At 41.4% G+C, this 23,952-nt stretch overlaps 1 protein-coding gene across 6 annotated transcripts in view; it reads left to right on the forward strand.

Annotated features, from left to right (window-relative positions):
• NRXN3 (neurexin 3) overlaps window positions 1-23,952 on the forward strand; it is a 1,913,991-nt gene that overhangs the window by 1,239,761 nt on the left and 650,278 nt on the right. The gene's annotated exons all lie outside the window — the stretch shown is intronic.

A 23,952-nucleotide genomic window follows, 5' to 3' on the forward strand; every position in this document is an offset into this window, starting at 1 on the left:
CATACCAAATATTTGTACAAAATATACAAAAATGCATATAAAAAGTACATCAAATGAACATATGAATGAAAATAACATGCAAACAATGTATTGTATGATGAGAAATAACTTGCAAAAATGTGTACATACAGGAATAGTCAAAACTTCCTACAAAAATGTGTTTATTAGGAGAAATAAAATTCTGGAGAATTTCCATAAGGATTTTTTGTTTAATCGCAAATTGTTGCAGAAATGTGGAGAACTGAATTTATGATTGGAAATGTGAGAAACTGAGAGAACTGAAACTGACATCTTTCCATCTCTAGAATCAGGCCACAGTGTTTAAAGGCAAATCCAAATTGCAACGGTTCACATTCCATATTTGTAGTTATTTAGTCCTGATTACGTAAATCTGGAAATTATGCCTGAACACAGAGTGGAATACTTTGGTGCGTTTGCATCATAGGGGAAAAATGTATGAATAGTTAATGAATCTGTGTAAAGTGCCAGGTCTGTGTCTAATCCATATGAATAAATGTGAGAAAAGGGATAAGAAAGTTAAACTTGCTTCACCATAATCAGTGCAGAATAAAAGGATATGTTCTCTTTAACACTTTCACCAGTGTACAAAGGAACTGCTCTGTCAGACTGATAATACTCTACCTTTGTATTATTCCTTTTTTGGTATTTGATATTAATGAGCCAGGATTCAGATCTGTTTACACTGTGTGTTTTTGGAAAAATAATTTTTAAAAAACACTTAAATCTGCATCAAGGAGCCCAAATTTGGTGCTTAGAAAATTTAAATTATATGACTTTGCATATCTGTTCTTATTTTGCATAATTTTTCTTCCTTCAGTTAACCATAGCGAGAAGTGAGAAGCCCTGCATTGAAGAAGCCCTTTACCTAAGAACTTAGGAGTCCTGCTTAGCCTATTCCATAAGAGAGCCTTTGAGGTTTCACCAACAAACACTGCACACACATTTTCAAGCCTATCTTAGCAGACAAGATGGCTAAAAATTTGGTTTTTAAGAAAATAAAATAAATTCCACCAAATTTCATACTTAACAAAAAGCAATCACAGAACTGCAGGATGTAATCAGCAGTCTTGTCAGGAGTGTCCTTCAATGGGTCTGATATACTTTGGTTTGACTGAGGTCCAGTTCCTGGTAGTCTTCTTCCATATAATTTCTTCCATGCACTGAGATCTATATCTGAGACTCTCCTTCAAGAGCCTCCATCATCACTAAAAGGTGGGCAGCAACCAGGGAGATGCCCTGAATGTGAAATACTTTCTTTGGGGAGGCTTGCTTGGTGCCTGCTTGTTTTCCCCATTTAGCATCTTAACAAAAGTTTTTTTAGTTCTCTTAAATTGCTGCAGTGAGCTTCAGCTGAGCAGAGTTCTAAACAGTTTTATTACAGTGATAGATGTTTTGTAATATTTATACTTTTTTTTGCACTTTTGTAAATATAGTTTAAAAAATTCCCTGGTACTGTCACCTGAATGCATTTCTCCTTGCTATATTAAGTTTTCAAATGGTTAACAAGAACAAGTAGTAGCAGCCTTGGAAAATGAAAGAAGTGGGTTTACGGTGCTGCTGTTTTCTTGCCTAAATTGCCCTGGCCTCCTCGTTCAGTAATATGGAAAATAGGTTTGGAGTGTGCTTTTTGGAGAGTTGCAATGGTTTATTTTTAGTCTCATTTTTCCGTTTCTCTCTTGCAACTCAAGTGTATTGCACAGAAGGACCAGATTGCCTGTCTGACTGGAGAAATTACTGTATCCCCCCCCCCCAATAAGACTGAAAGGTTTCTTGTCCCATTGGGACCTTCATGAAAACCAGCCTTTGCCTCTCAGGGAGGATTTTGTGGAGAGGGGAAATTAAATCTTAATGAGGCACACATAAATAACAGAACATGCTGCTCGGTGAGCAGAGCTGTTTCAGACCAGTGTATCATGAACAGCTGACCACCTGAACTGAAAAGGAGGCAAGGCATATGTAAAACCAGAGGCCTGGGGTCTCTCAAGGTTCCCCAGAGCTTTCGTTGGAGTGGGAAGAAATGCTACAGGTACATCTCAGGGAAATCTGTTTGATGAAAGAAATGATTCTCTTTCCAGCTGGCATAACAGTTTTTTCCTGGTGGTGGAACAGTGTCTCTGCTGCTTATGTGCAGAACTCCCTGCAATGGAATAGCAGATTCGGCTAGCCACAGGTGGGTTTTGCACAGGCATTTCAAAGGTGCTTTGATATCTGCTATACTTTTCTGGAGGCAGTGAATCCTCACTGGGTAGGACTGAGCCTAACCTCTCCATTTACTTGCTATTCTGGATAGAGAGGGGATGTTGAAGCAGTCCGTAAAACTGTAACAATGATCGGATCTCCACCCCCACCACTTTGGCCTTTTGTTTTGTTCCATGAGAATTTGATCCAAGTGTCAGACTCTGTGGGATGCTGCGTCAGCTGCTAAGTAGTCTATGCACTTTCAGCCCTCAGGCAGCAAGCCTTGCCACTTTGGGTTGCCGGAATAGGGATGGGGACCGTTTCTTGCTGCGCCACATGAAGTATACATCCAAGGAGCCAAGGAGGACAGTATTCTCTGGCAAGACAGTGTCATCAGCACCAAGGGGTTAGTGACAAACATAGCAGTGCCTTGATCTCCCTTCACCTTGGTACTGCACATAAAGATAGACTCATAAAGCTGTATGGCTAGGCAGGAAACTTGAATAATGCAGATCTCTCTTCAATCTGGTGCTGATCTGTGAGTTTGGACAAGGGTCTTCATTTGCTAGTCACTATAAATGGCATATTGAGCTTCAGCGTGGGGTTTGCTCACTTCTCTTATATTTTGTCATCATGAGCAGAACACTATTTTATGCAACCAAAAAGGGAAGCCCATCTCAGGGTTCTCCCTATCCCATGGAAGTGGTTCATCCAGTTCTTACACTCCACATGCATATTCCGTCACCTTACACACTCACCATTTATCCCCAACTAAGAGTGAAAATGGAAATGGACTGCCTTCAAGTCAATTCCGACTTATGGTGACCCTATAAATAGGGTTTTCATGGTAAGCGGTATTCAGAGAGGGTTTACCATTGCCTTCCTCTGAAGCTGAGAGGCAGTGACTGGCCCAAGGTTACCCAGTGAACTTCATGGCTGTGTGGGGATTCAAACCCTGGTCTCCCAGGTTGTAGTCCAACACACTAACCACTACACCACACTGGCTCTCTCATCTAAGAGTACCACAGGACAATTATAGAGTCAGTACATCAGAGACTGTGCTTGAACCCTACAAGGACAGTGCCCGTTTTGCCAAAAAGGCTGCCAATTTAGCTTACCAATGCTGATCTGAACATGCCTTTGGATGCATTTTTTTAAAATGTGCACCTTTGACCTTATAAAATGCTCCTCTTAATCCCTGACTGCTTGTGTGACTGTGGTGGCTTTTGCTGCATATTTATTTATTTATTTAATTTATACTCCTCCTTTCTTTTCATGATAGAAACCCATATGGTTCCCAGGTGGTCTCCCATCCAGGCACTGACCAGACCTGACCCTGCTTAGCTTCAGCAGGAAGCTGGCCTTACGTGCTGTCAGACCATAGCCTGGAACCCATGGAATAAAGTGGACAAGGTATCCCTTTCCCATGGTTTGGGAGTAGTTTCTGTTACCTCCCTGCTGCTCTCTGTTGTGTATGCCTTCACATCTGCATGTATCTGTACTTGTTGTTGTTATGTGGCTTCAAGTCGATTACGACTTATGGCGACTCTATGAATTAGTGACTCTTAAGTAGGTATCTCTACTAGGGACTGGCAAATTTATCAGTTCTATTTTTTTTCTGTTTCCCATTTTTCCAGCATTGTTCAGTTCTTCACATTTCCACATCAGTTTGTGAATTATGTTAAAACAAGTCCTCATGAAAATTCATCAGCATTTTAGTGTGAATTTCTCCCAATATATAAATGTTTGCACATATTTTTGCCTAATATACATATTTTTGCAAAGCAATTTCCCCTAATATAATGCATTTTTGTATGTTATTTTTACTAATAAATGCATTTACAGCCACACTTTACAGTAGTATATGCATTTGGTAAGACATTATTTGGCTGGGGAACTGTATTGAAAAATTCAGAGAAGTGTGAATTTTGAAGGATCGCTGTGTTTTGGTTCATGTACTGTTTCAGAAAGTACAAATTAAGTATGCTTGCCTTTAAATGTGAACTGACTAAAATTTCTCTCCCATTCCTTGTCACTACCCCTTTCCCTTTTTTAATTCACCTGATTTAATTCAACTGATTTACCTGATTTTTCTACATCTGTTTTGGAACTGCTTTTTAAGATTTTTTAAAATATTTTTTTTAAAAAGGTGTTTTGAAGATGTTGTATTTTTAAGATGTGTTTTGTCCCTTGTTTGCTGCTCTGGGCTCCTTCTGGAAGGAAGGGCAGGATAGAAATTCAATAAATAATAATAAATAAAAATGATTTATATACTTCTATCTCTTCCTTCCAACTGATTTCCTTCCTTCCTTCTTTCCAACTTCTCTTAAATGGTAAACTAGTTTGAGATACGATTTATTAGAATCTAAAACAAAAAGAGTTATCTGTGGAGCATAAAATGTCCACTCCCACTGCTTGATGGGAAGGTGGGCTTGCATTTTCCATGCACTTAAGTATCAGCATCTGTGAGTCACCTTATAGGTTTCCCTTTTTTCTTAACTGGGACTTTTCTTTGATGTTTCACTTCTCTTCTGCCATTTCTCTATCTCTGATAATGCATCTCAATTCTGACTTGTTCCAGCTTTATTATTCCTTACCTGGACCTTTGGAAATAGAAAATAAAGTGAGACTGATGGTGTCTGCTTTTTGCAGTCTTTCCCCACACCATGCCCCTGCTCAGCTGAGCATGGCTGTAGGGACGTTTCAAGGAGTGACTCATCAGTGACCAAAATGCTTAGGAAGGTGCCCACTATTGCCTTGTGGCACTTCTAAAACAATTTTCTAAAGATCATTTAGTGTGTAAAAGCTATTTTCAATTTCGGTTCAGCAAGGAACAATCGCAGGAGGCAAAAAATGCATTCATGGGGAAAAGAAATCCATTATTTTATTGTGTGTTGGTTATTATTTATCTACTTATGCACAGAGCATCACTCCTGCTGGGCTGTAATCTTAGACTGTTGTGGCTTCTTTCTTCCTCTTGCATTTGTCAAAAGACCTTTGCAGTTGCTTCAGTTTCGGCAATTGAATGTTTTGAAGGGCATCATAAACACCACTAATCCCCTGCTGAGAAAACCCGCTGGCCATCCCTGTAAACAGCTTTTGTTGGACCCAGGACTCAGGCATCTGTGCAAAACAGAGAGTGCAGAGAAAGAATATTAACATGTATGAGTTGTTTGTCATGTCACTGGACTGAAATGCTAAATACTGCAATTAAGTAATGTTAAGTGCTTATCAATATAGCCCCAGACAGCCACTAGTCAGAAAAGCACCCCTTGCCTTTCATGTCAAGCACGACAAAATGAAAGCATTGGTGGATTATGTTAATTACAAGGGGCTGGCATGCATCTTTCTGCAGTGCACCCACCAGCTTGGTGGCCATAGAAACCAGCTGGCAGCAAAAAAAAGTGGTTGAAAGTGAGTTTCAGGCTGCATTGTTGGAGTCACCATACAAAGACCCGCAGGCATTACACCATCACTGTGAGTCCAACTACTCAACAGAGCTAGCACTCGACAGAGAAGTGAGGCAAGGGAAGAGAAGTTCCAGTAGGCTTCCTGCCTTTCAAATGCCTGTTTTTTGGGGAAAGCCTACAACTTGGAACCTAGCATGTCCTTAAGAAGTTGCAAGCCAAAATGAAAAAATGATAAGGCTACTCTAGTTACTTCTACCCATCTCAGAGTTTCAGTGAAACATAGGTAGCACCAGTGGTGCCCAGTGCCCATTGGGACTATTAGGGTGGAAGGCAAGGAGGCCAACAGTAGGTGGAGCCAAAGCCAATGACAGGCAGAGCCAACTAATTCTAGTTTTGTCCCTGTCCTCCTCCCCGCTGACACTGAAACTAAGCAGGAGGAAGCTGACAACCAGTGGCATACCCTGGACTGGTTTTCAGTAAAAAGGCAGGTAGGTGGGGGCTCACTGAGGGCAGATTGCAGTTGGTGGGCCAGTGCCCCATTCAACTTAATGGACCAGTCTTCACTAGGCAGTAGCTTGGCTTAAAGTGGTCTTAAGGGAGGGAATGTAACTCAGAGCTAGAGTGGGGGAGTCCCTGAGATTTGGGAAGGCTGTCATAAGAAGCTCCCAACAGACACAGCTTCTCTTTCATTAACATGCTTGAGTTTATTGTCATCACACAAATACAATGTGAACAGTGGAGTTTCTTTTCTCAGTTCATAGTGTCAGTTTGATTTATAAGCTAATTTACCCACATCTGGAATTTAAAGTGAATGTATTGTATGGTCATGCAAAGGATCATTAGCTTTACATCTAAGCCTAAGCACATGCATCTGAAACAACGACATTGTGCTTCCCTTTATTACCCTTGCCACCAGTTCCGTCCCCTTCCTCTGTGTTTCCATTGAACTCATTTAGATTATAAGGTCCTCAGGGCAGGGGCCTGCCTTCTTGTACTGCATTAAGAGTCATGCATGATTAATGGTATTATATTGTAATCCTAGCAACATCATGCCCCTCCAATCCCCTCTTTGAAAGAGCGAATGGTTTATAGTTAGCAGTAGTGTAGTGGCAAATTCAGAAGTGCAGGGTCCCTTCATGATAGCCACAGACACACATCCCCTTTTTTTGCTGCTGGGTTGAGAATGAAATCAGCATGAAAGGGGAGAGTGTTAGCTACTGAGAAGTGTCTGACAGATGTCCTTTCACTCTGATTAGCTCCAATCAGCAGGAAAGGACAAGGAAGCATGTTAGAAGACTCTTCTCAGTGGCTAACACACTCCCCTTTCATGTTGACTGGCTCCTAGGATGCCATAGGATGTCTCCTAGGAGACATAGGGACCTTGCTGGGATTCTGCTCCCGAAAAAATAAAGGGTCTAAGATTCCCTGAGACCCTGGACGACTACACCCCTGGTAGTTAGACAACAAAGACCGAAGTATGGAGGAAAGGTATTGAGTGTCTGGCCTATCAATGAGCAGATACAAAATGTCTGAAATACCAAACATTAAACTTCACCTGAGTTTTGAGAATTTCAAGTTTCCTGCAGATACCATCTTATCTGGAGTTCCATTCTCCACAACATAGGAAACAGACCTTTAGTGTGGCGGCACCTACCCTGTGGAATTTCCTCCCCTTAAATATTAGACAGGCACCATCTCTGTTATCTTTCTGGTGCCTGTTGAAGACCTTCCTCTTTCAACAAGCCTTTTAAGTTGAGACTTTATCTCAGTCTGCTTCTGTGTTGGAATTGCTTTTTAATATGTTTTTAAACCTTTTAAAAAAATATTTTTAGCCTTTTTTTTTAAAAAAAGATGCTTTGAAAACTTTTTAAAAAAATGTTTTTAATGCTGTTTTGTTTTAATGTATTTTAAAGTCTGTTTTTATTAAGTTTTAAAGTGTTTTAGGGCTTTTGTTTGCTGCCCTGAGCTCCTGCTGGGAGGAAGGGCGGGATATAAATAACATAAAATAATAAATAAATAAATAAGTTTCCAACCATCAGAACACTGGCATTACTGTAACCTTTGGAACTGAAACGTAAAAAAATAAATCAGCCTAACACTGATCTGAAAAGATCTGGGAATCTTTCAGTTGATGGAGTAGGCTGCTGATCATGCCCCAGAAGACAAGAGACAACTATGGGCTGCTGTAAGTATCATTTGCCAATATCCTGCTAAGGAGATTGGTGTGTAAGAAGGCCTCCGTGTGCATACCTTCTTCGATCCCTAGGATCTGCACGTAGGTCTGGGAATATAAGCTGCTTGCTAGGAGGGTAGAGCCTCCTGGCTGAAACCCTGGTAAGCTGCTTTGAGTCAGCGTTGACCAGAAGTAGAGAGTGTGATGCCCTCTTGATGTTGGTGGACTGCGACTCCTACCATCCCTGACATAAGAATATCAGAAGACCCTGCTGGATCAGGCCAGTGATCCATCAAGTCTAGCATCCTGCTCTCACAGTGGCTGACCGGATACCCATGGGAAGGTCCAAGCAGGACAACTGGAGGGCATCATGTGGACTACCCCATGTTGACAATACGGAACTACATGAGCCAGTGATTTGATTTAGTATATGCTTTGATGCTGCCAATCCATCTTAGATTGCTTTCAGTGGGATGTTGGATCAAATGCACATAATTATATATGTTCAAAATGCACAGCCTGATCCACATTCTGGCACAACTAGTTGAACTTTTTTTCTTTTTAAAAAAGTGACTACAGCTGCATGTGAGAAATATTTTTCCTAACTCTGAAACGAAAATATAAGTACACAAAAAAGACATTTTTTCTAGCTTCAGTAGCATACCAACAGCCAATGATGGATCCAAGGACTGAAAAACTCAGCCTGGTTAAGCAAAGTAGCCCAGCCTTTAAGGGCATTTTATGCTTTAATGTGTACTATTTGTAGCCTGCTAGAAGCTATATTTATTATAGAACTGGAATAAGAAATATTTGAATCCGTTCCTCTTTCCTGCTGCATAAGCCCTCCTTCTTAGCTGCTTGGCCACTTTTCCCTTATCAGAGGATTGTAGTCGGTTCATTATTTAGTTTCTGATGTCTTCTTTTCTGCCTTAAGTCACCCCAGTGAAGTACATGCATAAAACAAACAAAGGAAAATGTATTTCACTGAGTCCCTGAAGGGAATGAACAAAATCAGCATTTAAATGGGAGATATTTAGAGGGCTTTAAAATAAAAGGAAAAGCTGTAGTTCCATAAAATGTTAATATGCACCTGAAACAGCATCTTTATATGTGTCCCCATGTTAAATAACCACCTGTATTTAAGGAATAACTCTCTACTAATAGCATTAGCCTCAATGGGAGAGTCAGGAGCAGCAAATTGTATAACATTTGTATTAGTTCCTGTAATTGAAAATAAATGCCTGCATGCATTTATAGAATTCTTTGCCCTTATGCAGTGCTATTCTAGGGCATGCAATTCCTTCCCCCTTCTGTTTATTTGAATGTTCCTGCTAAGATGTATGCAAGACATTCTTAAATATCATAGCATCCCCCTCCTGTTTGGAGGGTTGCTCCAAGTGAGTTTGGATAAGTTGCTGTACTTTCAGCTATAAATGGGCCTGTGATGTACACAACCATTTCATAAAATCAGCAAAAGTATTCCACCTTTTTCAGACAGCTCAACTGACAGACAATCCTGTTAGTATCAACTGTGAATGAGCCATTATTTATGTTTCTCACTCCAATTTTCACACCTCCTTCTTCTTGGTCCAATCCTGCTTTCCATATGATATGTTCTGCATATAGATTAAACAAATAGGGTGATAAAATACACCCCAGTCTCACACCCTGTTCTATTGGGAACCAATCGGTTTCTCCATATTCTGTCCTTAGAGTAGCCTCTTGTCCAGAGTATAGGTTGCACATCAGGACAATCAGATGCTGTGGCACCCCCATTTCTTTTAAAGCATTCCACAGTTTTTCATGATCTACACAGTCAAAGGCTTTGCTGTAATCTATAAAGCACAGGGTGATTTTTCTTCTGAAATTCCTTGGTCTGTTCCGTTATCCAACGTATGTTTGCGATATGATCTCTGGTGCCTCTTCCCTGTCTAAATCCAGCTTGGACGGCTGGCATTTCTCGCCCCATATATGGTAAGAGCCTTTGTTGTAGAATCTTGAGCATTACTTTACTTGCATGGGATATTAAGGCAATAGTTCGATAATTACTGCATTCCCTGGGATCCTCTTTCTTTGGAATTGGGATGTATATTGAACGCTTACAGTCTGTGGGCCATCATTTAGTTTTCCATATTGGTTGACAATTTTTTTGTCAAAATTTGGACAGATTCAGTCTCAGTAGCTTGTAACAACTCTATTGGTATGCCATATAGGCTTCCATCCTACATGCCAGCTAATGCAAAATGCCCCCAAAGGACACCACAGAGTACACTACAGAAAAGTGATGTTTTCAGGGTAAATAGCTGCTAGCTTTGGGTCTGTGTGGCATTTTAATTTCAATCTCAAAGGGGAAATTAGTGTTTTTGTATTATCAGTCTATTCAGCATGAGATTGTTAAAATTGGACAAAGTTTTGCATCAGTGTTGGTCTACTATTTAAAATGATCAAAACATTGCAAATTACCAAGTCTTCTCTCTCTTCCAAAGTAATTCTGCCTGGTAGAATCTAGGTGGGCCCCCCCAGGTGGGGCCCCCCAGGTGGGGCACTGGCCTGAGGGCCCCTCCCTCTGCTCCCCTTCCGTGATTTGCGGCAGGATGGCTGCCACGGATCGCACGGCAAGAGCTTCGGGGCTCCACCATTCCCTTTCTTAACTTACCTTGTTCTGCCGTTGCGCACGCAGTGGTGCCCTTAAGAAAGATGGCGGCTGAGGTTTTCCTAAGGGGCTGAAGCCTCTGCTGCCATCTTGGCTGATGGCACGCATGCGTGCTGCACGCTCGCATCCCTGCCATGAACCAAGATGGCGACAGAGGCTTCAGCTCCTTAGGGAAACCTCAGCCACCATCTTTCTTAAGGGCACCGCTGCATGCGCAACCGCAGAACAAGGTAAGTTAAGCAAGGGAATGGAGGAGTCCCGAAGCTCTCACCATGCATGAATCGCAGAAGGGGAGCGCTGGGGCCTGGGGCAGGCTTTTGCCCAAGGGCTCCAGCATGTCTGGGGCTGGCCCTGGGTGCTCACGTGTATATGTGTATGTGCACACATGCGTGCCAGGGCCTAGGGGAAGCTGGTGACCAAGGGCCCCGGCATGTCTGGAGCCGGCCCTGATCAGAAAAGTTCTCCCATTTATCAGTCCCTGTCTCCCTCTGGGTAATTCTAGAGAGGCCCCCAAGTGATGAAACCTCTCTAATTATTGATGGCCTCCCCACTGCAGTATGGGAATCACTGGCCCCAGCTCATCAGTCTCAGCAGCCGTTGCTTCCTCCTATCTTCAGTGATCTTACCTTGAGGCCAAAGAAGGAGACACTCAGCAGCAGCTGCAGTTTACATACCACAGAGGGGTTGATTTGAAAGAATTTGAACTGCCTTGATTTCTCACCTATCCTAAGGACATGGTAGCATGTATGCCTGTGTCCATGCATACATACATACTTTTTTACAGTTTAGATGCACAAAAATAAGTCATCCCTGTACAAGAAGTCCCTCATGAAATTGTTTCACTGCTTTCATAAATAGTTAGGAGGACAGGATAGCTTGATTCCATCTTTCATGAGGGTTGTATGACCCTTTAAAATTGTTCTTTCTTTGATTGCTTTGGGAAATCAGCACCATATGAAATCTGTTACATCTATCACAGACTGAAGCCACTTGGCCCATATTCTGCTAAGGAATTTATCCCAGCAGAGGTTTATCAGTGTCAGTAATGGGTTCTGTGGCTACAGGGAAATGTTGATACAGCGCCAAGCATCTCTCATCTTGACATTTATTTTTTAGTCAGTGGAAAGGAATAGTATGTATTGGAAGCGTTTTACTGTAGGAGATTGTCAGCAAGTACTATATGCTACAGGTTGTCAGCATGAGTTTGATGGTGTGTAGAAATATCTTTCATAATTTGTTATATTTCAGTCATCCAGATGACCCACCTTCCATCAACCTGCCTGAAATACTGAAGAGCCACTGCCAGTTAGTGTAGATAATATTGAGCTAGATGGACCAATTCAATGTAAGGCAGCTTCCTACACTCATAAGTCACCTCTGTCAGAGCTGTACCACTTCAGATAGGGGGTGGGGTGAAGTAGCATTCAATAATGTGAAGCCCTCCCACACTTCCATCTGAAATGATACAAGCCAGATACAGGTTTACCACCTAGGCTTCGGATGAAGCTTGTTCAGCCTGAGGGCTGCGTTCCCTCATGGACAGCCTGTGGGGGGCCACATATCAGTGGCCATGGGGAGAAGGAAAAAATTGAGCTATGTCACTCACTCTCTAGTGTTCTGGCACCCAACCATAATAATGTGCCAGAACAAAAGGCAATTGCTGTGGGCCCTCGAGAAATGCGGTAGCCAAAGGCTATCACAATGATTCAGTGTCACTTGTGTGCACATCTTCCTGTGTAAGCATGCACATCCAGGCGAGAGTTTTAAAAAGATTTTAAAAAACCTACTTCCCCCACTCTGAGAACTGTGTTTAGCATATTCCTTGTATAGTGGGAAATGTTACAGTACCAAGCAAACAAATTTCCTGTGCTTTAAAATCAACTGTGTTGTGTGCGCAACTTTAATTATATGTTTTATTTGTGCAGATGGGAATAGAGCCAAAGCAAGGGATTTTATTTGTTCCGTTATTTATTGGCTGATTAAAATTACCAAGGTTGTAATTTATATGCCTTATTAAAGCTCATATTTGGGCATGCTGGAGAAAGACAAATACTCCCCTATTCTTTTCCTATTTTCATTTTCTGGTTAATGGCTTTGCACCTGGCTTATTTTTAATTGCCTTTGACATTAGGGACGCTGGTCTCTCTCTCTCTCCTTTATATTAATCAATGGCTGGAAAGGAGTGTATAATTCCTGCACAAAGGTGCCTTAATGCAACCACTCCTGCCAGTCCTTTAAAAATGACCAAGGCATATGCGGTTTGGCACAACAAGAAGACTGCAATACAAGCATATCAAACCAATATGCTTTTATTTGGAATTTGTGAAAAAGAAGACAGACTAGAGCCTTGGGCCTCGGATGATCTGCTGGTGACAAGGAATTCCCCCATAATGACTTGGACCTAGTTCTCCTAGGTAGCCTGTGAAAAAAACACAAATAGCTTTGACTTAGTTTGGGTACTCTGGATTTCCTCCCCCACATTTTGTTCCAGAGCTGTAACCTATAAGTGTGAAATTCTATTTCTGTTTCCTTTTATAATGCCTTAGCTTGTTGAATGTTGTTTATGAAAATATGAAAAATAAAATATGAAAAAATGACTGAGATCAGGTGTTAATGTTCAAGGTGATTTTTGGAAGATCATAGGCCTGAGAGATTATAAAATATAATTGATGCCATACTTCAGCACAACAGTTTAGTGTAGTACACAGTATTTATTTAGAATGGGATCTTTAGAAGCACATGAGTAGTCAGGATGTTTGGTCAGCATCAGTAGGGGAGCAGCATAGTCTCACATTAAGTAAAAATCCTAACATTGATCAAAGGATTGTAAGAATTCACACAACCCTTTGTCCCTTCATGGGGTGACAAATTTCAATCTTATGCTTAGAATCGTACAACAGGGGTTCCCAAACTGTGGTCCTTGGACCACTGGTGGTCTGTGAGCTTCATTCAGGTAGTCCACAGCTTGTCTGCATTAAAATATCAAAATTGATTGATCGTTCTAGTTTTGCGGCTTCTTTTATTTCTTATATTGTATTTTATTCTATTGCCATTTGACTTCTGTGGAATACAAATTGTAATACAATGAGATACAATATAAGAAACAAAAGAAGCAATAAAAATACAATTAAAAATCATGCAGCATCTAGCCCAGTGCATTACTATTGCTACAACAGGTAGGAAAATCATTAAGGGGTCTACCAAGACTAATAGGAATTTTCAAATGGACCATGGGGAAAGAAAGTTTGGAAACCACGGATGTAGAAGATCGTTTTCATCAGGAGTGACTAGTGGGGCTCTGTTGCTCTCCCAGATTCCCAACACTGTGGTTCGTGGCTGCTGACCAAGAGGGAGGATGGAAAGGTGTGGGGACCTCAGTGTGGTGCAGCATGTGGTGGAGCCAATCCAACATTTCTGCCATCCCATGCTGCACCACACCAAGCTGCCCACACCTCAGCTCTCTCAGTCAGTGGCAGTGATGAGCCACAATGTTGGAAATCAGAAGAACAATTGGGTGCCCCCTCATGCCTCCCCAACAGTTGCTACTGGTTTTCATCATATACTTACTGAGCTCTGTGCATATCCTTCAGAAACTTGATGTGATAGTGGTTGAAGACTGAGTGGGAGACAGTGGAGGACAGGTTTGATGTTTATGGATATTTGTGAAGTGCGGGAGTAGAATGGAATTAGTGGATTTTGAGTAGTGGATTTGTGTAGATGTAAGACATAATCTGGGTATTATGTGTATGTGTTAGTGGGAGGATTTGCATACTGTGAGTCAAAAAGTCATTTTCAAAAAGTGCTGCTATGTTTTTGCTTTTGGAAGATGTTATTGTTTTGTATATTTTACTGTATTGCAATTGTGTATTATGCTGCATTGTAGTTTTTTCCATTTAATTGTTAGTTATATAGTATTTTTATTTTTATAAACTGCTTGTATTAGTATTAAACAGTATATTATTATTATTAGTAGTAGTAGTAGTAGCAGCAGCAGCAGCAGCAGCAGCAGTAGTATTGCTACTACTATTACTACGACGATGATGACGACTACTACTACTACTATGACTACTACTACTACTACTACTACTATGACGACGACGACTACTACTACTACTACTACATGGTGGTTAGGGAGGTGAACCTGAGTTTGACCTGATGAAGAACATCTTGAGTCCAGAGTGGCACAGCTTCCAGAAGGCAAGAGTCAAATAATAGCATCCCACCTTCCACAGAGGCAATTTCAGAGATTGGATCCAGACCAAAGAAGGCAGCAACCGCATGCTCTGCTTATGGAATGCAAAGATAGCCAGTGTGTCCCTCCCCCAAGCCCACTTCTCTTTATTTCCCACAATGGATTGGAGACAAGAGGGGCAACTCTCCCCAGCCACTGCATGGGTACCAGTCTCTTGAGTTCTGTGGGGCTACTTTTTACATAAATAATGCAATTACAATTTGTAAAATTTTGCAAGATTAAATCAGGTAGCAAATATAGCAAAAATAATACTGTCCCCAGCAAAATATAACATATATATGCAGGATATAAATTCCCAAAGCCAACAAGGCAGCAGTGCAGGAGTTGCTTGCAGAGAAGTCCAAGATAGGAAGATCAAGGGTTTCCACAAATGAAATACAAGCTGGATACAAATACATAAAGCTACTAAAAGGTATTTACTCTTCCATTCCCTCCTACACACATAAATTAAAATCCTATTACCTAATTCAAGGTGACAAGGACCTAATTTTTGCTCCATGGCATTAATGGCTTCATTCCTCTCCAGCTCTCTTTCTGAACAAAAACTCACAAGTACTTTTAAAACTGTTTTTAATGTATTTTAAAATTGTTGTAACCCACTCTGCAACCTTTAGATGAAGGGCAGGTAATAAATAATGATGATGATGGTTATAATAATAATAATAATGCATAGCCCCTTTCCTCAAGGCTTTCTCATCCACTGGGCCAAGCCAATAATTCATAGGAGTTACACATGTACAGTATTCCATTATGCCACTGCAGAAGAATTCCATTTACCAAATTGCAGCCACTACAAATGTACTCAGGGTGGTTTATAACAGATGCTCTTGGAGGTTGCTGATTCATAGGTCGCCATAAGTCATAATCAACTTGAAGGCACATAACAACAACAACAAAACAAATGTACTGTGCTTTTACTTGCAACCAAGAAATGATGAAGTTAACTGGGTGACCTTAGGCCTGTCACTGCCTCTTGGCCTAACTTACCTCACAGGATTGTTGTGAGGATCCAATGGTGAGGGGAAAGCCACTAACACCACCTTGAGCTCCTTGGAGGAAAGGTGGAATAGAAATGCAATAAATAAATAAATAAACCACCATATATGGCTGCGTCTGCAGCCACAGTGAAGTAGAAGCCATAGTGAATGCCACTGGTGTACAAAGCAGAATCTCTGCGACAAAATTCAAGAATTGCAAATAAAACTGGAGGGAAAGGAAAATCCCAAAGTCATGAGACTCAGGAGGTTGTGTTTGAAAGTGTGTATGCAATGGATGCTTAACAAACAGATAGATATAACTGGCCTATGCCTGGTTGTCTTGTCTGTTGTTTCTTAAATACAGTGCTCTGGAATCAGACAAGTAACACTTTTATGTATTATATTTGCAATGAATCTACAGAACAGGAAGGGTGTGGGTAGAGATGTGAAGGCCTGGGGGAAAAAACAGAAAAATTTGGGGAAAACCCAGTTTCCCCCCGTTTTTCCCCGAAGACTTTTTTGTGTGTTTTTTTCTGAAAAATTGGAAAAATTGAAAACAAGGAAGAAAAAATGGATTATGGAATGTTTTATTTTAGCATGATGAATAAGATGTTTCACTGAATCTTGGTCAGCCCCTTTTTCTGAGTTCTTTTTATGGGAATGGATGCTTTATGTCTGCTTGACACTGTGGAGGACTAGCGGAGACATAAATAATTTTCTTTGTTATTAATGTTGATGGCTTCTTCTGGTTTTTTTTAATTGTTTTTTACCTGCTCCTCATAAACTGGCAAAACGAAAGAGGTTCCTTACAGTTCAGGTGTTCCTTACAGTTCAGGATCTTGTAGATCCATTTACCAAAAAAAGTAAAATTTTAAAAAGTAAATTCAATTTGTAATAATTGTTTGAATAAAATGTACTTTTAATATATCAAATGTGATAACTTTATGCCAAACCAACATGTAGATAATTACATTTGATGTTCCTGAAGTAACAAAGTGACTTTCAATCTGTAAAAAGTGCTAATATTGCATTTTTCAATTTTTCCAAAAAATTCCATTTTTTCAAGAAAAAAACTGGGGGAAAAAAAGGTTTTTTGCCATGGCTTCAATGCTTCCGGAACTTTTACATCTCTAGCTGTGGGTCAAATCACAAGCTACTTACATCTATGTAAATTCCACACACTTTTATGACATCACGACAATTTATACCAGGGTGTTTTTTTCTCTATGAAACATCAGGTTCTGCTGTGTTCTTATAAAAAATAAAGCCTGATTCTTAGTCATTATGAAAGGCTGGGCTTCTGGAACTTTTTCCTGTTGAAAATCCACTTGTCTACCTGTCTGATTTGCGGGAAGGTGAAAGAATGGAGACAGGAGATCTTTATTTTTATGTTTCTACGCAGAAAATTGCACAATAATAGTGTTGGATGTAACTGGAGAATAATAGTGTTGGATGTAACTGGAGTTGCGTTTTGCAACTCTACAGATTAGCCTGATTTCAGCAGGCTGTTATCTGCACCTTCAATTCTGTCATTGACACCCCTGCAAGGGAAGTCAGTGAAGAAAATACAAGAGAGTGCTAGGAACAATCCTGCTAATGGAAAATGTACTGAGTAAAACATTCAGCTTTTGAAGCACACTGACATCTCAGGTTCTCTCTTAATCCAAATTTGTTTATCTACCAATGTAATCAGGAGCTTGGGGAAGGGTATTGCTATTTGCTTAACCTCCACCCAGCAAATCTGTGATTTCAGCACAGATTTGTAAAGTGCCTACTGAGATGCCTTTGTCTTATCTGTTCCTTTGCACACACCCCTTGCCTTGCCTTGCCTTGCCTGGCCCAGCCCTCCCTCTCTTTCTCTCTGCTTAATTTCTGCTTAGATATGTAGTGTGGCTCAGCTCCTTAGTCCTCAATTCCAACTGGAAAAAAAAGTTTTAAGTCTCTGTAGCTGCATTTGCTTGCACTCCTTCCTTCCCGCTATTCGTGACCTCTCTCTTCCCTCCCTCGTTTCTCTCCTCCACTACAGCACAGTCACAATTTAGATTGTAAGCTCCTTGAGGCAAGGCCCTGCCACTTGCTTATTTATAGCATTCACTGACAGCACTAAGAGTGTGCACAATAATTTTATCACCTTTTATTCTAATGATGCACAAATTCACTAACCTTGGTCCTGGAGTAATGTTTTTATTCCAAATTGGAATGAGCTCTGGCTGTTAATGCCTTTGGGTGCAAATCTGAACTTTTTCTAATTCAACAGGCTAGTTAACAGCAGGACTTGCCCATATACAGCTGATGGCACAACTGCACCCTTAAGGAAAGAGATTGGGGAGAGAAATGTTGGGAAGGGATAGGGGGCTCTTAAAGTTGGCTTGTGAATGAAAACTCTCATCTAGGGTCAATTTGCAAGGGCATGCCAAAAGCAAAATTGAACACCTGGCAGTGTCAGCACACAACTGGCTCAGTAGAGGTTGATGTAATTCATGTTTCTCTGACCATGTCTAGTTTGGCTCTTCCATGAGTCTCCTGGTGAGTTTGCTGAGTGGTCATTGATAAGGCTTAGACCGCCTTCACTTTAACAATGCGACAGCATCCTGTGCCTTCAGATTATGGACATGCATCTTTTATTTCCCTTTTGTAAAAACCATCCTTCCTATGAAAGCATTATTATGGAGGATAAGAAGGCCATTAATAGTCGTCAGAGGAAGCAGTGATATTTCCTTCAACTGCAGAGCAAGCCCTACCATGTTAAAGAATGTAGAATGCTTTGCTAGGATTTGGTATTGGTTCACAGTGTGTTGAGGGAGCACAATGCAGCAATAACTAATGAAAGTACACGGGATAATATCCTGGCTAATATACAATGCTCCACCTCAGCCTTCACCAAGGCTGCTCTTTGTTTTGGTTGAGGTAGTATTCTAACAGAATTACACATTTTTCCAAAGAAATTGTGTTGTCAGGTACAGGGAGGCTTTTAGGAAATGGTTGTACCTTGTCCGTGCTGCCAGAAAATGGCTGGTGGGTCAAGTCAGCCCCATGATAGCTTTGATCATGTTGGGCCCATTCTGTTAGGGGTTCACCCTCCAAGGAGACAGGTCTAAGAATGAAGGCTCACTTTTGACTGCTTCTCCCTGTTTGGCAATCCTTCTTGTAACCCTGTCTGAAACTATTCCTAGCCACTTCTCCATTCTCAAACCTGTCTCAGCTGAAGAATCTTCTGCGCCCTGTGAGTTCTCCTCTGCCACATCTCTGAGATCCAGAAACTCTTCACAGTTTCTGCAACAACCTCTTGGCTGGTTCTACAAATAGCCCTTACTCTGAAGCAATTATTTTCCTAGACTCACAGGAGAGCCAATGGATCCAGTGAAGACATTGCTCCAGGGAATTTAACCTGTTACCCTTTTAAAAACTGGAAATGAATTTTAAAAGGCCCTTCCTGGTGGTTTTATGATGATGATGATGATCCACTGTTTGCCAGAGGTTCTGAGTATTAGCTCTTGCTCTGTTTCACATCTCTTAAAGTATGCTAGCATCTTTAGCTTAAAAGTAAAAGAGCTTTAACTTTATAACCATGTAACTAATGATGCCAGCAAACAAATAATAAAAAAGCTCAGTTGGCTTAATTTGGTCCAACACTTCAAAGGTCTGAGTCTCCCAAAGGTTGTAGACTGCAACTCTAAACTTGCTTAAAAAAAGGTAAAGGTGTCCCCGCACTTGTAGTGCGAGTCGTTTCCGACTCTTAGGGTGACGTCTTGCGACGTTTACTAGGCAGACCATATATATGGGGTGGGATTGCTAGTTCCGTCCCCGGCCTTTCTTTACCCCCCAGCATATGCCGGGTACTCATTTTACCGACCGCGGATGGATGGAAGGCTGAGTGGACCTCGACCCCTTTTACCGGAGATTCATAAGAACATAAGAAGAGCCTGCTGGATCAGGCCAGTGGCCCATCTAGTCCAGCATCCTGTTCTCACAGTGGCCAACCAGGTGACTTCCTCCTTCCGTTGGAATTGAACTCTGGCCATGAGCAGAGCTTCGGCTGCGTTACCACTGCTTACCACTCTGCGCCACGGAGGATCCTGCGCCACGGAGGCTTACAAGGGACTAAATACCAGCTGTACTGGGTTCTGAATAAATATGTATCAGATTGTGCTGCTAGTATATTTGGATATAAACCAGGCAAGATTCTGAATAGGAACCAGCAGCCATCAATATATTTTCATAGGGCTACTTATAACCCCTAGAAAAAAGTCCATAATTGTGGGGTGTGTAGCAAAAAATGATAAAAAGAAATGAAGTGTTTGTTTAGAAAATGAAAACACAGCAATAAAAGATGCTGAGAAGCTATTTAGTGCTGCACATTATTTCTTCATCACTTGATTATTTTAGTTTCATTTCTGTTTACATACCCAGTTGATTCTTTTGCATTTGGATTGTGCACAATTCTTTCAATAATGTACGGTTCAGTGGCTATAATTACAAGATTGTTAAAGTTCACATTTTACTATTCATATTGTTATCTCCAGTAATGGAAGGTTAGAATAAATGCACATAATTACACGGTTGGTCCTAAATTATTTTTTATATTGCGCTCTCCAGGACACACTTGAAAAGCAAAATTTATTCTTGGTGATTTCCCCCCCTCCCCCCCTCACAGTGGCAATGTTCTTGTGGTGAAAAACACAACAAAAACATTATCCTTTTTCTGTTTCCCAGAGTTCAGGTAAATAAAGCATCCACAGTATATGCAGCACATCTACTTAAAAAAAAGCTGGCCAAGTTCTGTGATAAGATCACAGTTTGCTGCCACATTCACCAGTGCATGCCTGTTGCAATAAGTGGAGTGAGGCGTACATTTGCCCCCTCCCACAGGTTCCCCAGAATGTAGCCTGTTTACTTTGTCCAATAGGTCTCAGTAGGACTCACTGAGAACGTGCCACTTCTCTGCATAGCTCCTCCTCTTCATCTGCATAGTCCTGCCCTGAGTTGTTTTTTGTGGTCATACTAGAATCAGGGACAGCTAACATGATGCCCTCCAGATGGTATGGGCTATAACTCCCATCCGCCCAGCCAGCATGACCAATGGTCAGGGACAATGTGAATTGTAGTCCACAGCACCTGGACGGCATCAGGTTGGCTACCCCTGTATCAGAATATGATGGATCTTGAGGAACTGGCTTTTATAGAAAGAGACTTAAAAAAAAAAACAGCTGTCTGGTCCATCAAGTCCAGAATTGTTCCTGTGCAGAATGCATTGAATATGGAGGGCAGGGAGAGAGAAATGAGATCAAGCTCCTTGTCCCTATTCCCAGCTTCCATTAATTTATCCCAAGATCTGAATAGAAACTATATGTAGTAGACATATAAGGCCTACTCATCTAGGTGGTGGAATTAGAGACCCTGTCTTCTATGTCTGTGAGCTTTGGATGACTGAATGGAGATTGGGGACAGGGACAGCACTCATGATCCTGATCCCTTCCCTCAGCACATTTACTAAATGTTTGCACATATCTATTGTCTGCTTGGGTTGGAAGCAGTTCTGCAAGGCTTTGGATAGAGGACATTTTTAGCCCTTCCTTCTGGAGAGCTTTTTAACTGGAGACACTGGAGATGGGAAACTGGAAGCCTAGCATATGCTCCAGGAGCATACTATGGACTTTCCCTTGTAGATTATTCTGTGGAACAGAAGAAGATAAGAGCATATGCCTTGATATAAAAGGGTTAAAAGGGGTGGTTCTGTTTTATGGGTGCTATGCTTCCCCTGTCAAGGTGTCTTCCTCACAGTGAAAAAAGCAGTCTTTACAATCCTTGTGCTCTGTAACATTGTGGGTAAGTGTATGTGTTCGTAGAACACTTGAGGGGCTGGCAACACAATGAAAAAATAACCTAATACAACGGAAGCATGAAAGATCATAGAATCATAGAACAGTAGAGTTGGAAGAGATCTATAAGGCCATCTAGTCCAACCCCCCGCTCAATGCAGGAATCCAAGTTAAAGCATGATAGAATACTTAGGATACTTAAATAAAAATCCACAGATTGGATTTTGAGAAGTTGGGACAGGGAATGTAGTTGAACTGCCTCTGCTACACAGGGCTGAGTCTATGCAGAGTAGACATTTTTCAAATGATCAACAACCTCTAAAAGAAATATACTTTGCTTTGATCCAAGATTCTAAGTGAATAAGAAAAATTTGATGAAGTAGTACAATAGCAGTGTTATTACTTCCTCCTTAAAAAAAAGGATGTGTGGTAAATAAGATACGTGCAAATAAGAAGAAAACCGACTAACAGCAGAGATAAGGGCATATTTTTCAGCTGCCCCAGTGATTAAAATTGCTTCTGGATAGCCACAGCTGTCTCAGTAGAGAGCCAGGCCACACATGTTCTCCATGTAAACACTTCCACAGAACAGATTGCGTAGATTGCACACTCTAGATATCTGAACCAGCTTTTCCATAGAAATTTGAACACTCCATCTGCTGTTCCATTCTGGTCTCCCTATATTCATTGGCTAAATCTGCAGTGAACTAGTTGATCAATGCAGCAAGATAATTCAGACAATGGCAATTGCTCAAGAGATAACCTGGTTCCAGCATTAAGGAGTTTTTTGTGTGTAAACCATATGGGTCATCCACCCTCCCAAAAGCAAAAGCTTGTTGCTAATCGTTAGAAGGGAAGAAGAGAGTAAGATATCCTGAAGAATGGAGACCTCAGACTTGACTGCATACAGAGGAAGGAAATGAATGCACTACAGTAGCTTTGGCTGGGGGGGGGATTTCATTGTATAACCACAGAGCTTCCAAGCATAACAGCTGGGATGCTACTTGAGGATTCATGTGTGCAATATAGTAGTTGCAATGAGATGACATGCTTGTTATGTGCTGCTGAAGATGTAATTAGTGCACCTCAGCTCTGCCTGCTTTTCAGAACCACTGGAACGTATGTTGAATAAATGGCTGCCCAGGAGAGATGAACTGTTCACAGGAATTAGGAGTAGCCTGGCCAAGAGGAAGATCTTGCTTGCCAGCTAAATAAAATCCTTACAAGGATTGTGGCTCCCAGCCATGCCTCTGCTCGGTTGTTTCTAAACTCCTGCCTATAATATAGTGCTTCTGGCTGTGCCATTTTCATTTGTTTCAGTGCAGTTGGCATCACACAAGTGGATAAAACACCCACTGCCCAAGTGTGAAGAAAAGAGCTTGTACCATGTAGACCATATCAGATGCAAGCCTTGTAAGTTTTCTTTAAGAATCCTATATGAACCTACCTAGACCCTTAGATCTTCTTCTGAGGCCCTTCTCCAAGTCCCTCCCCTAAGGGAGGCTCAGTGGGTGGTGAGAAGGAGAGGACCTTCTCAAGATCAGATGAAACTGAATATATAAGGTCGTCTTATACCAAGTCAGACCATTGGTGTATCCAGCCCACCATTGCCTACTCTAATATCAGCTCTCCAGGGTGAGATCCTTTTAATTAGAGATGACAGGGACTGAAGCTGAGACTGTCTGCATGGACAGCATGTGCCCTACCACCAAACCTCTGCCCTTCCCTATGAAATGCCATATGCACCTGTTGTATACTGCATCAGACCATTAGTCTACCTAGCCCAGTACTGTCTACTCTGATGGGCAGCAACACAGCAAGTTTTCAGGCAAAGACGGGTGTGTCCCAGCGCTGCTACTTGAGGTCCTTTCTTAACTTGTGATGGGGGAAATTGAAACTGGGATGTTTTGTATACAAGGCATGTGCTCTGCCTCTGAGTTGCAGCCCCTCTGAATGCAGGCTGAGCGTGTGGTTCAGCTGAAACTGCAACCCCTGCTCATTCTGGTAATGAAGTTAGCTATGGGCTTCTCTTTAAAATCAAACATCTTGCTTCACCTCTGAAGTCTCATATGGAGCAGCGCATAGAAAATGTGTCAACAAACACTCTTGTTTGCTTTGTACCCTCTTTTGTCCCGTCCCGACCTCTGCTTATCTTATTTGTCTAATTATCATTCTGTATAGAACACAGCTCATGCTGTATCTATGGCTTGCACAATGCTTTGCTCAATCTAGTTCTCTAAGCCCTTCACTTGACCCCCTCCTTTCACAAGAGTCTTGCTTTCTGATTAATGAGGCAGCACTAAGTGGCAGAGTAAAGGAGGGAAGAAAAGAAACAAAAGAGAACTGGCAGGCAGTGCGCTCTGACTTTAATCCTAGGTTTGTCCACCAGGAGTCAAATTGCTGCCAAAGATGTTTATTACACAATTGCTGCATGTAATGCTGTTTCCATGTTAAAAAGAACACATGAAT

This window comes from Rhineura floridana, chromosome 2, assembly GCF_030035675.1.
Source record: "Rhineura floridana isolate rRhiFlo1 chromosome 2, rRhiFlo1.hap2, whole genome shotgun sequence".
Lineage (NCBI taxonomy): Eukaryota > Metazoa > Chordata > Lepidosauria > Squamata > Rhineuridae > Rhineura > Rhineura floridana.